The sequence below is a fragment of the Xenopus laevis genome, chromosome 2S (genome assembly GCF_017654675.1).
Source record: "Xenopus laevis strain J_2021 chromosome 2S, Xenopus_laevis_v10.1, whole genome shotgun sequence".
NCBI lineage: Eukaryota > Metazoa > Chordata > Amphibia > Anura > Pipidae > Xenopus > Xenopus laevis.
In genome coordinates, this window is record NC_054374.1 from 61,350,816 (window position 1) to 61,362,422 (window position 11,607).

Below are 11,607 nucleotides of genomic sequence, written 5' to 3' on the forward strand. Positions count from 1 at the left end.
CCTCTGGGATCCCCCGGATTCTGAGATTCTGCCTGCGATCTCTGTTTTCAGTGTCCTCCTGTTGGTACTGGAGTTGCTGCAGCTCCTGTTGGAGGGCTTTGTTTTCTTCTTCAAGGTGTGACACCTGCTGCGTGATCTCCTCTGCTGTGAATTCCAAGTGCTCCGTCCGATCATCAATGTTTTGCACTCGGTCCCAGAGCTCTTTAGTCGCTTCAGCAATAGAAGTGTGAATCGTGGTTTTGAGCTTCTCATGTAGTTGAGACAGCTGGGTTTCGAGTATGTCTTCGGTGACCGGGCTCAACTGACCTGCGGCCTGAGACGGGGATATCGATTCCGGCCCCTGCTCATCAGCGGATCTTGGCGGGCCTGGCGCCACGCGGGCGGGAGGTGCTTTAACCGTGTATCGTTCCATAGAGTCTTTTTGTGGCGGATTACCACGTTTGCCCATGCTTACTGTGGCGTCAGGAGATAGTAGGGATCCCCAGTGCGCTGTAAATAAAGCTCTGGATCGCTAATAACGGGGAATTTAGGAGACGTGTCACAGAGCTACTCTATTCTGCGGCCATCTTGGTTGCGTGCGCGCATGCGCCCCTTTTTTTTACCAAAAGTCTGACCAGAAAAAATTGTACTTAAATAAGCCCATAAATGATGTGTAGGCAAATCCATGAAAGGCAGACTCAGGTAGAATTAAGTGACTCTGTACACATGGAATGTAAAAACAGCTTTAACCTCGAGGCAATAGAATATGCTGCAATAGGAGAAAAGGTTTTATTTGTTTGAGCATCATGCCAAAGAGCTAGATTGATATATAGATAATTGGCAAAGAGGGATAAGCAAACCTTTTGTCAGATTTTATGAAAATGTTTGGAAATCCATAATACATTAGTGTTTTGCTTGTCTGTTGTGCCAGAAAAAAACACAGAAAAGACTCCTTGCTCCTTGTCATTCACATCAACCAATGGGACCAAAGAGATTTATTATGCAACAAAACCACACCAATTCTGATTCCAAAAGCACTCCAGCTACAACCTGTCATAAACGTGTGCAAAATCTGTCTTTGCTTCATGATTTTTGGGGTTTTCTAGTGTTTTTTACAGTGGCTTTTGTGTAGCAAGTTGACAAAGTTATGGTTTCTGCGACTTTTTCCCATTTGTGCTTTTTCAGTTCTGAACTTTTCATAATTGACTGACGTTTGTGAAAATGTGAGTCAATTGTGACAACTTTAAAGGTCTGTAACATTACTGTTATAGCGATGCTGGGCCTTAAGGCTGGTGTACATGGCTGAATGTGCTAGAAGTGGTTAATACAATGTGAGTGTCCTACAATAGCAAAAAGAGGAAAGTCACTATTAATGGGGGGATTTGTTTAGACTACCATTGCCACCTGGTTTTGAACCAGACACCACAGTTGTTCAGGGGACTAAAGGCCAAAACCAAACAGAAAAACAAGCTTTCTCAATTTCTCTAGAGAGATGGCAAAACTACTGCCCATTGCGTGCATTATCTGGCATGCCAAGGATTACTTTCTGTCAACGCATGGTTTTAATATATAAATACACCCAATGCTTGCAAGCGATATCAAAAAAGCTGCCGAGAACATAATACTCATATAATGTGACAAGCTTCCTATTCTTGTGCAAAATCTAGATCTGTTCACTTTCCATTACCATTGTAAATTTAATAATCCCTTGCTTGCAGAGACAAATTCTAATGTGACATATGAAAAAGCAAAATAAATTGAATAACATGCTATACATATCCTACAAAGCACACAAGTCATGAGTTCAACTCAATTCCTGTCTTAACAAGTCTACAAAGTTTCTTAATTTAATAGAAAATAATATATCAACATTCACAAGTTACAACCAAGCCTTCTTATTAGAATAGTACCAGTATTGGTTACATATGATAATCAGTGAGGAGATGCTTTCCTCAGTTGTATCCAGGAATCCTGTGAAGGAATATCCGACAGGCTAAAGCGAGGCCCGCGCATACTTGCGCACCCCCTCCCTCTGCTCGTGTACGCATGTGTTGGAGCGCTGGGGATTCCCAGCTGTAGTCATGCAGCTTGGTGGCATGCTGCCCCTGAAATCTTTCCGTCCTAGGCCTGGGCCTCTGTGGGCAGTCTAAAGCCCACCTACTGAATTTGAACATACTTTGCTTTATTGGGACTCAGTATAGTGCAGATTTTTTTTATCAGTGTTTATATAGATGCATGGAGATGGTCCACATTAAAGGGGACCTGTCACCCAGACATAAAACAACTATATAATAAAAGTCCTTTTCAAAGTAAACACAAAACCCATTTTTTTTATTGAAACATGCATAGCTGTTATAAAGGTATTTTAACTCAGCAGTCAATCATATATTGCCTGTCCCACCTCTATGCCTTAGGCATAGAGGTGGGAGAGGTTATTACTTGCACTTTCCATTCTGCACCTCCTAGTTGTCACTGCCATCCTCACACTCCCCTCCCTAATCGCTGTCTAATTTTGTAGCCAGTGCATGGGCAGGTGCATTAATTCCCCCATTCTGGAGCATAAGCAAGAGTTCTGGATGATGCAAGGCCTGAATAACACCGTTCACAAAATGGTGCTGCCTGCTTGCCGTGATTGTTAGTTTCAAGACTGAAGAAATACATATTAAAATAATTTATATACTGCAATTAAAGTTTATTTTGCTTGATAACCCCAATAGAAAAGTATTGTAAAATATTTCTAAGGATGACAGGTCCCCTTTAAAAGCATTTCAGATAAGGGAGCCCTCATCATTTGTATGCAAAAGAGGAGTGGGTTAGAAGTAAGCTCTGGCCAGATGATGGCTGTACTGGATTCCTGACAGTTGAGTAAGGGCTGGAAACATGCTCTGGATTGGAGAGCCAGGGTAGTGGATTCACATAAAAAGCAGTTTGAGTGAAGAGAGTTATTAATTTGAGTTATTAATTTGATACAATGCAGAGAGAATCCTGGAGGCAGTTTGCTACTTAAGCTTAATTTTAAAACACAGCCATGGCAGTTTTTGATCAGATTTCAACTAGAGATTGGTTTTGCTCTTATTGAACCTCATCAGTTTAGTAAAGGAAAATATATCCCTCTTTTTGACATGAACTCATTCAGTTGTGGTTCTGTAAAAAGGTACAAAAATATACCACTGAACTTCCAAAAATATTTATCTACAAAGATGTAGGGACCAAAGGTTTATTAATGTCCTTATGGCGTTATTTCTCTAGTTGCTGGGCAGCTGCCTATGTATCTAGTTAAACTGTAGAAAATATGAAGGTGTGGGACAAATCCAAGGCAGCAACTGGTCTGCAATAATTTCTTTATTGGGGGTAGAGATACACAACATGTTTCGGGCAGGGCCCTTTGACAAAGGGCGCTGCCCGAAACATGTTGTGTATCTCTACCCCCAATAAAGAAATTATTGACAAAGGGCGCTGCCGGAAACATGTTGTTTATCTCTACCCCCAATAAAGAAATTATTGCAGTCCAGTTGCTGCCTTGGATTTGTCCCACACCTTCATATTTTCTACAGTTTGACTAAACTGGGATATCAAGCACAGGATACCCCGTGGGAAATCCGACTAAGAGACTAGGTGAGCTCCACGTGTACTCTTATTTGCATGTATCTAGTTGTTAATTTACACATCACAGTTATTGGCCAAAAGGCTTTTTGACCACTTCCTGCCACACTGAACGTGGGTACACCAAGGTCCAGTAAAGCCGTTTTGCCCTAGAAGGAATGAACCTCTAGTGCTGAGTCGGGGAGCAGGAATCCCATGAACAAGGCCAGCTAGGGACAGGATTAATATATGTTATAGAACTCTCTAGGAGAGTAAGTTGGTGAGGGATCAGAGAAAGAGCAGCTTTGTGCTCCATCAAGGATTTGTAGCAGTGAGTAGCTTCCCTAGGCTCTTAGATTTGGCTACAGCGAAGGGACCACAGTGGATAGGTTGTCAGGTTTAGATTCTTCCCCTGACCACTCCACTGGGTGGGATACAGACAACTTTTGAGGTATTTCTGCCTGGAGGTATGCTGTACTGCCTTTAATACATCCACAGGGATCTACATTCAGCTGTCTCTGATGTACTGTCCTAGCCTTATGAATAGCTATTCTGCCTATGCCTCTTTGGAGTTTTAAGTACCCTGTAGATCATTTGTCTCTGACAAATAAACTATTTCTGTTCTGTTTGACTGCAAGAACCTCCTAGCGTCCTTTCTTTTATCATTTTATGCACAGTAGCTTGTGAGAGATGTAGTTGCACATCACCACACCTTCCTTTCTTCCACTTTTTGAAAGCCCTGCTGTAAAGGGGAACTCCACAAAAACAAAACTTAAGCTTTTTAAAAAGTTTCAAGCAACTTTGCAATATACATCAATTAAAAAATATGCAGATTTCTTTTTTTCACTTCTTTTTACTGCTTTCAACTCCACATCTCTCTACCCCACCTTTTTCTCTCCCCCACCCTTACTACCTCCTCATACTAACCACCCTTCATCCCCCCATTTAAAGAATGCAAAATCCAATGGGATGTCACATAGAACACCAAAACGTGTATATTAAATAAAGGAGATAGACAGGGAAACACCATTAACAAGAAATGTCAATCAACTATAAATAGAGAACATTCTGGAATAATCCACATGCGTAAGGTATAGAAACAAAATGTTCGGTTACAGTTTTATGAAAAGAGCTCTAGCTCTATGATAATCTAACTGTATATTTGTTAAACGATATCAACTTAATACGGAACCGAATGCTTAACCCTGTCGAATTTGCATATGTAAGATGTGATTTAACCATCACCTCATTTCTTCTTTCTGTACCCCCTACCCCATTCTTTTTTTTATATCAAAATAAAAGAAACATTAAATGAGAAAAAAAAAAATATAAAAAAAAAATATGCAGACTTTTCATGATTTTTAATGGTTTGGAACAGTTCCCTAAGCCTAGCCCCCTGCTCTCCTACTGATTTGTCTGAATACTTTGCTGAGCTGGCTGACTACTGTTACTTTGTGACAGCCAGCTGTCCTTAGCCTGCATCCTCCAAACCTCACAATTCATTCCACACGTAACGGAACGCATTTTAGGACAGCCTGCAGCGAAATACATGTCCTTCATGCGATGTCCTATGCCTTCGGAATGGCGCATCATTTGCTTTTACCGTCACTCATCGTCCAAATCTGCAATCACACCTCCGTCCTCTATCCTCCCTTCTCAGCCGTCAGTCATACGAAAATAATTGATTGCCTCAAGAATATAATTTTAAAAGGTTAGAATAAATTATTTGCAATGTAAACAGTGTCATTTAGTACAAGTATGGGACCTGTTATCCAGAATGCTCAGGACCTAGGGTATTCCAGATAATGGATCTTTCTGTAATTTGGATCTTCATACCTTGTCTACTAGAAAATCATGTAAACATTAAATAAACACAATAGGGTGGTTCTGCTTCCAATAAGGAATAATTATATCTTAGTTGGGATCAAGTACAAGCTACTGTTTTATTATTAAAGAGAAAAAGTAAATCATTTTTAAAAATTTGAATTATTTGATTATAATTGAGTCTATGGGAGACAGCCTTTCCATAATTCGGCAGAATGAGAGAAAAGGGAGCGCTCACTGACCCGCTGATGTGTATCCGCTGTGCTGCTACGTGAACTGCTTCCAAACACGGAGCACCAGCAGGTTTAAAACATCTATTTATTAGAAATCCATTAAAACATTGGACAGAGCATTTTAGGATCAATATGCTTTAATAATAGTATGCTTTCCATAATTCAGATCTTTTTGGATAATGGGTTTCCTGATAACAAATCCCATACCTGTAATAAAAATTACACCATATTTTCACACTATTACATGATTAGATCAAGTAGTTAAAGTAGGTGATTTATATCTTTGCAATTTTAAGGTACTTTGGAGGTGGTTTTGCATAGGGGAAACCATGTCCCATATGACTTTACCCTAAGAAGTAAAGCTAATAACTGAAAATGATTTAAAATCATACATGTTTGTCTCATAGTCTCTTCAGTATTTACTCCAGTGCAATTTAATCAAGCTTGCATAGTCTAATTATTCAGGTAAAAAGTATGGCATGCAAAGACATGCAAGATTTGCTTACTAAAGAAAGGTTTGAATTCTTTTAGTCTGAACACAATGCATGTTGTTAATGAAAGGGATTAGGGATTGGAGATTCTGCAGTTCAGTTCTTAATAGAAACATTCACTTTTCTGCTTTCCCACAATAATAGAAAATGTTTTTTTTGCCTCCATCTACTTACATTTTTCCATATGATTTTAGCCCAGGATCACCAAAAATTAATGTTTTCCTTAGTTCTGAGCACTGATACTGATGGGTTAAAGGGGAAGGAAACCTAGGTGGCGCAAAAACCCTCCCCCCTCCTGTGTGTTGCCCACCCTCCCTCCTCCCCCCTGGCCTATCCCTCCCGCTGGGCAAATGCCCCTAACTTGTTACTTACCCTTCTGCGCAGGTCCAGTCCAGGGAGTTCACAGACGACATCTTCTTCTACGCGATCTTCTTCCTGCTGTGAACGGCGTTTTGGCGCATGCGCAGTAGGAGCATTTTGCCGGTACGGATCTACTGCGCATGCGCCAAAAGTCACGCGCATGCGCAGTAGATCGTACCGGCGAAATGATCCTACTGCGCATACGCCGTTCAAAGCAGGAAGAAGATCGCGTGGAAGATTGCATCGGTGAACTCCGTAGACTGGACCTGCACAGAAGCGTAAGTAACAAGTTAGGGGCATTTGCCCAGCGGGACGGGTAGGCCAGGGGGAGGAGGGAGGGTGGGAAACAAACGTGAGGGGGGGTGAGGGGTTTGCGCCGACAAGGTTTCCTTCCCCTTTAAGTCCCTCACCTTCCCTGTAGCACAGGAAAAAACACAATCATGAATAATTAATCAGCCTACAATTACCCACCTTCCCTCCTTCCCCAGTGTTCTTTTTCCTGTGCCATTCTACTGCACAGGTCCTAGGGGCCATGTAGGCGAAGATCCAGGCGCTAAGGTGTCTAATGGCCGCATGGGGAACTACCTGAGGGTGAGTTCCCAAGGGGAAGGTTCCCTTAGGCATGACAAACAACCTTTTCAGGGCTGCAGGCGATGCTTGGCAGACTGAAAGTAAAGATGCACCGGTTTATTCTCTTCTCCCTAACTCTGGGCGCACAGCACAGAAGCGTGCGCATTAGGATGACGTCATCGCTAATGGCAGTGAGACGCGCGTGTTGGAAGAGATGTGGCTCCTATTTTAAAGGGATGGACGCGTTTTTTTCTGATGCTGGTAAGAGTATTTAAATTTGCAGAAATTGTGGTAATATGCCCCATTGTTGCAGTACTGTGGCTAAAGGCTGTCAGTCTGTTTTTCAAAGTCTGCTAAGGTATTTATCTTGTAGCAGCAGGGTTGGTTATGGCTGCTTTGTTGATTGGACAAATTATGTTTATCCCTGTTTTCTTTTGTGTTTTGTTAGATGTCAGAAGGCAAAAGAAAAAGAAAGAGCAGGCATAGGATTTGCTCAGGCTGTGATCAACCAATTCCTGAGGGATGGACATCAAACAGCTGCCAAGCCTGTACCAACCCCAGCCAAGATAAATCGAATGAATTTATGTCTTGGTTTAAAATATATTATGGAAAAGTCAATTGGAGCTTTTCATTAGTCAAGATCAGTGCCTAGTCATTCCAGGAGTGAGTCTGAATCAGAAACTGAATTGGGTGAAATAAGTTCTTCTGAACTTTCCTCTTCTACTTCAACCACTAAAAATAAAGATATGTATTTATTTAATGTGGAAAAGATGCCTAGACTACTTAAAGAAGTCAGGAAAATGGTTTGCCCAAAATCGGTAACAACAGAGTCTGGGAATAAATCGGCTTTACCTTTCTTTTCTGAAAAGAAACAAATTTGTTTTCCAATACATGATTCTTTGAAACAGATTTTTTCTGATGAATGGAAAAATCCGGGGAAAAAGACGGAAATTAATAAAAGATTTAAACAGATGTTTCCCTTTGAGTCATCAGATGTAGCGGAGTGGGAAGAGCCTCCGAAAGTTGACACGGCAGTTGCCAGGTTATCTAAACGCACTACAATTCCAGTAGAAGAGAGTGCATTAAAAGATCCTATGGATAAAAGAGCGGAATGTGCCCTAAGAAGGTCTTATTTAGCTGGGGCCAATGTGTGTAAACCGTCATTAGCGGCCATTTCTGTTTCCAGATCATCAAAATGCTGGTTAAATGATTTAGAAGGGGATATTGATACAGAAACTTCAGATAACCTCAGCTCCGAGAATGATTGTGATTGTGGTTCTAGCAGCAGCACTGAGGGAGCAAGGTGTCTTTGTGGTTCCTTATTTAGATGATTGGCTGCTAAAAGCCGAGAGTCTGGAGAAGATGAATCACCACTTGAAGAAAGCATTGAACATTCTGGAGTCGCATGGGTGGATAATCAATTGAGAAAAATCGATGCTGCAGCCTTCCATTTCAATAAAGTTTCTGGGACTACAGTTAGATACTTTACAGATGAGAACCTTTCTTCCTCCAGAGAAGATAACAACAATAATGTCATTAGTGAAGGAATTTCTACAATATCGAAAAATGCCAATTCCTCAAGCCATGAGATTGTTAGGTCTGATGACTGCTTCTATAGAAGCAGTACCTTGGATGAGAGTCCATATGAGGAAGTTACAGAAGGAAATTCTGTGCAGTTGGGACAAGTCGATACAATCTCTAGATCATTTCATGAGACTGTCAGTGTCCCTGAAGAAATCTCTGAAATGGTGGATAAATCCGGCCAACGTGAAGATTGGAATGCCCTTTCATCTTCCAAAATGTCAATTAATAACAACGGATGCATCCGCATTAGGTTGGGGTGTCACCTTGGAAGCAAGGTAGTCCAAGGGAAGTGGTCATCCTGGGAAAGGAGTCAATCTTCAAATTTCAGAAAGCTCAGGGCAGTTCATCTGGCGCTGAAGAGTTTCAAGAGTGGTCTGAAGAACCAGGAAGTGATGGTCCAGTCAGAAAACACAACGACAGTATCTTACATAAATCGCCAAGGTGGAACTAGAGCTCCTTTACTAATGAGGGAATGCCAGAAGTTGATGTTCTGGGAGGAAGAGAATTTGAAGTTGATCAAAGCAGTTTACATAAAGGGGTCTGAGAACTGTCTTGCAGATCATCAGCAGGAAGATCATAGACCAAAAAGAATGGGAACTGAATCAGCAAGTGTTTCTGGATATTGTCAAGAGGTGGGGAATGCCTCAGATAGACCTGATGGCGACCAAGCACAACAAGAAGGTGGACAAATGTTGTTCCTTGTCAAGACTGGAGTACCCAAACTTCCTGGATGCAATGTCTTTTCCATGGAATTTCAAGAAAGCCTACATTTTTCCACCTCTGGCCATGATACAGAGAGTAGTGAAGAAGACGAACAGGCATCGAACATTTTGATAGCACCCTTTTGGCCAAGGAGAGTTTTATCCAAGGGGACGTATTGGATACTGCCACAGAGGAGAGATCTGTTAGTACAAGGGCAGATGTGTCATCCAAATCCGTCCAGATGGAAACTGTCAGCATGGAATTTGACAAGGACTTGTTAATTAATCAAGGCCTCTCTCAGGAAGTTGTACAAACACTGTTACATTCTCGTAAACAGTCCACTTCTAAATAAAGTTTGGAAGATCTTCAGTTCTTGGTGTGTCCAGAGAGATTTTCAGTCTATGACTTGTCTGGTGGCAGGGATTTACAATTTCTGCAGGACGGATTTAACAAAGGGTTGAAGCCAGCTTCTTTAAAGGTCCATTTAGCAGCCGTCTCAGCTATCACTTCCAGAGTTTTAACTTCAGAACCTTTGATCAAGCGTTTTATTAAAGGAATGATGAAGTTGAGACAATGTGGCGGCATGGGATCTCAATTTGGTATTGTCAGCATTATGCAAACATCCGTTTGAGCCCTTGGAATCTATTAGTCAAAAGTTTTTGGCATGGAAGATGGCGTTTCTGGTTGCAATAACATCTGCCAGAAGAGTAAGTTGCAAGCACTGGCAGCTAATCCACCGTATGCGTGATCTTTTTTTCAGTGCCTTCCACTGTAGAGGAAGAAGAGCTTAATAAGCTAGACGTAAGATGTCTGTCTGTTTATATCGAAAGAACAAAAAGCTTCAGAGACTCTGAACAACTTTTTATTTCCTTGGGGAAGTCGAAAGATTGCAAAATCTACTATTGCAGAAGGGGTGAAGAATACGATTTCTTTGGCCTATACTTCATTGGGAAAAGATCCTCCTGATCAATTAAGAGCTCGTTCAACAAGAGCAGTTGCTATGTCTTGGGCAGAAAAGTCAGCCTTGAGTTTGGAAGAAATCTGTAAAGCAGCCACATAGAGCAGCATTTTTACATTTACAAGATTCTACCGCCTTGATTTAGCAGCCTTGAATGATGCAGCCTTTGGCAGCCGGGTCCTGGAGGCAGTACTTCAAGATCCTTAATCCCACCCTGGTTAAACTAGCTTGCTAGATCCCATTAGTATCTGTGCTGCCTGGAGGACTAAGGAAAAAAAATTTATACTTACCAAAATTTTCTTTTTCTTTAGTCTGGAAGGCAGCACACTCTTTCCATCCCTGAATAAAGTTATAAGCATTCTATAGTGTGTTGGTCTGTTTTTTTCATTGGCTTGTACATAACACTGGGGAAGGAGGGACTGAGGTGGGTAATTGTGGGCTGATTAATTATTCATTATTCTGTTTTTTCCTGTGCTCATTGCAGAGATATCACTCATCACTCATATATTGAAAACAAAGTGTATTAAGTCATATTAAGACATACCCTTAAAGGAAAACTAAAGTTTAACTAAAGAAGTAGGGCAGAAATGTTGTACATTATGTTTTAGGCTTCTCTACTGACCCAAGGGAACCACAGTAGTGATGGCATTTTTAACCGTATTACATTTTAAGGACCTCCTAACAAGTATTTCCAAATGTTAACAAACCCCCACACCTCCTGCAGTCAGGGCAGGGTATGGCACACATAAGCAGTATTGGGCAGGCAGAATATGACACGCACAGGCTAAGCATGGCACACACAGACATAGTAGGGCAGGCATAGTATTGCACATACAGGCAGAATATGGCAGGTAGAGTATGCACACGCGGGGAAAGCTGTCAGGACCATGCAAGTAACTGGTTGTGACCACTTTAAAATGAACAGTACATACTGTACTATGTACAATGACACAATGTAGAACAATGTGGGCACTGAGATGTGATTAATGCAGGTCCTTACAAATGTGAACAATATAGGGGATTACAGGTGTGAATAATAATGCAGGGCTTTTACAGCCTGAATCTGATGCGTGAACAGTACAAGGGGAAGTTAATACCTAACACTAAGGTAAGAAGTCACAGCAGACAGACTCTAATAGAGTGCTACACAAGGGGGGGGGAGGCCAGTAGGACAGCACTGTTATAGAGGATAAAAGATATCGTAACTGTAAGGCAGTGTCTTCTAATAAGGTACTTGCTTATATAAGAAGTAGTGATGTGTGGGCCGACCCAGGACCCGCGGGTCAGGGGGGTTTGGGCCGACCCCTGGACAAAATGCACGGGT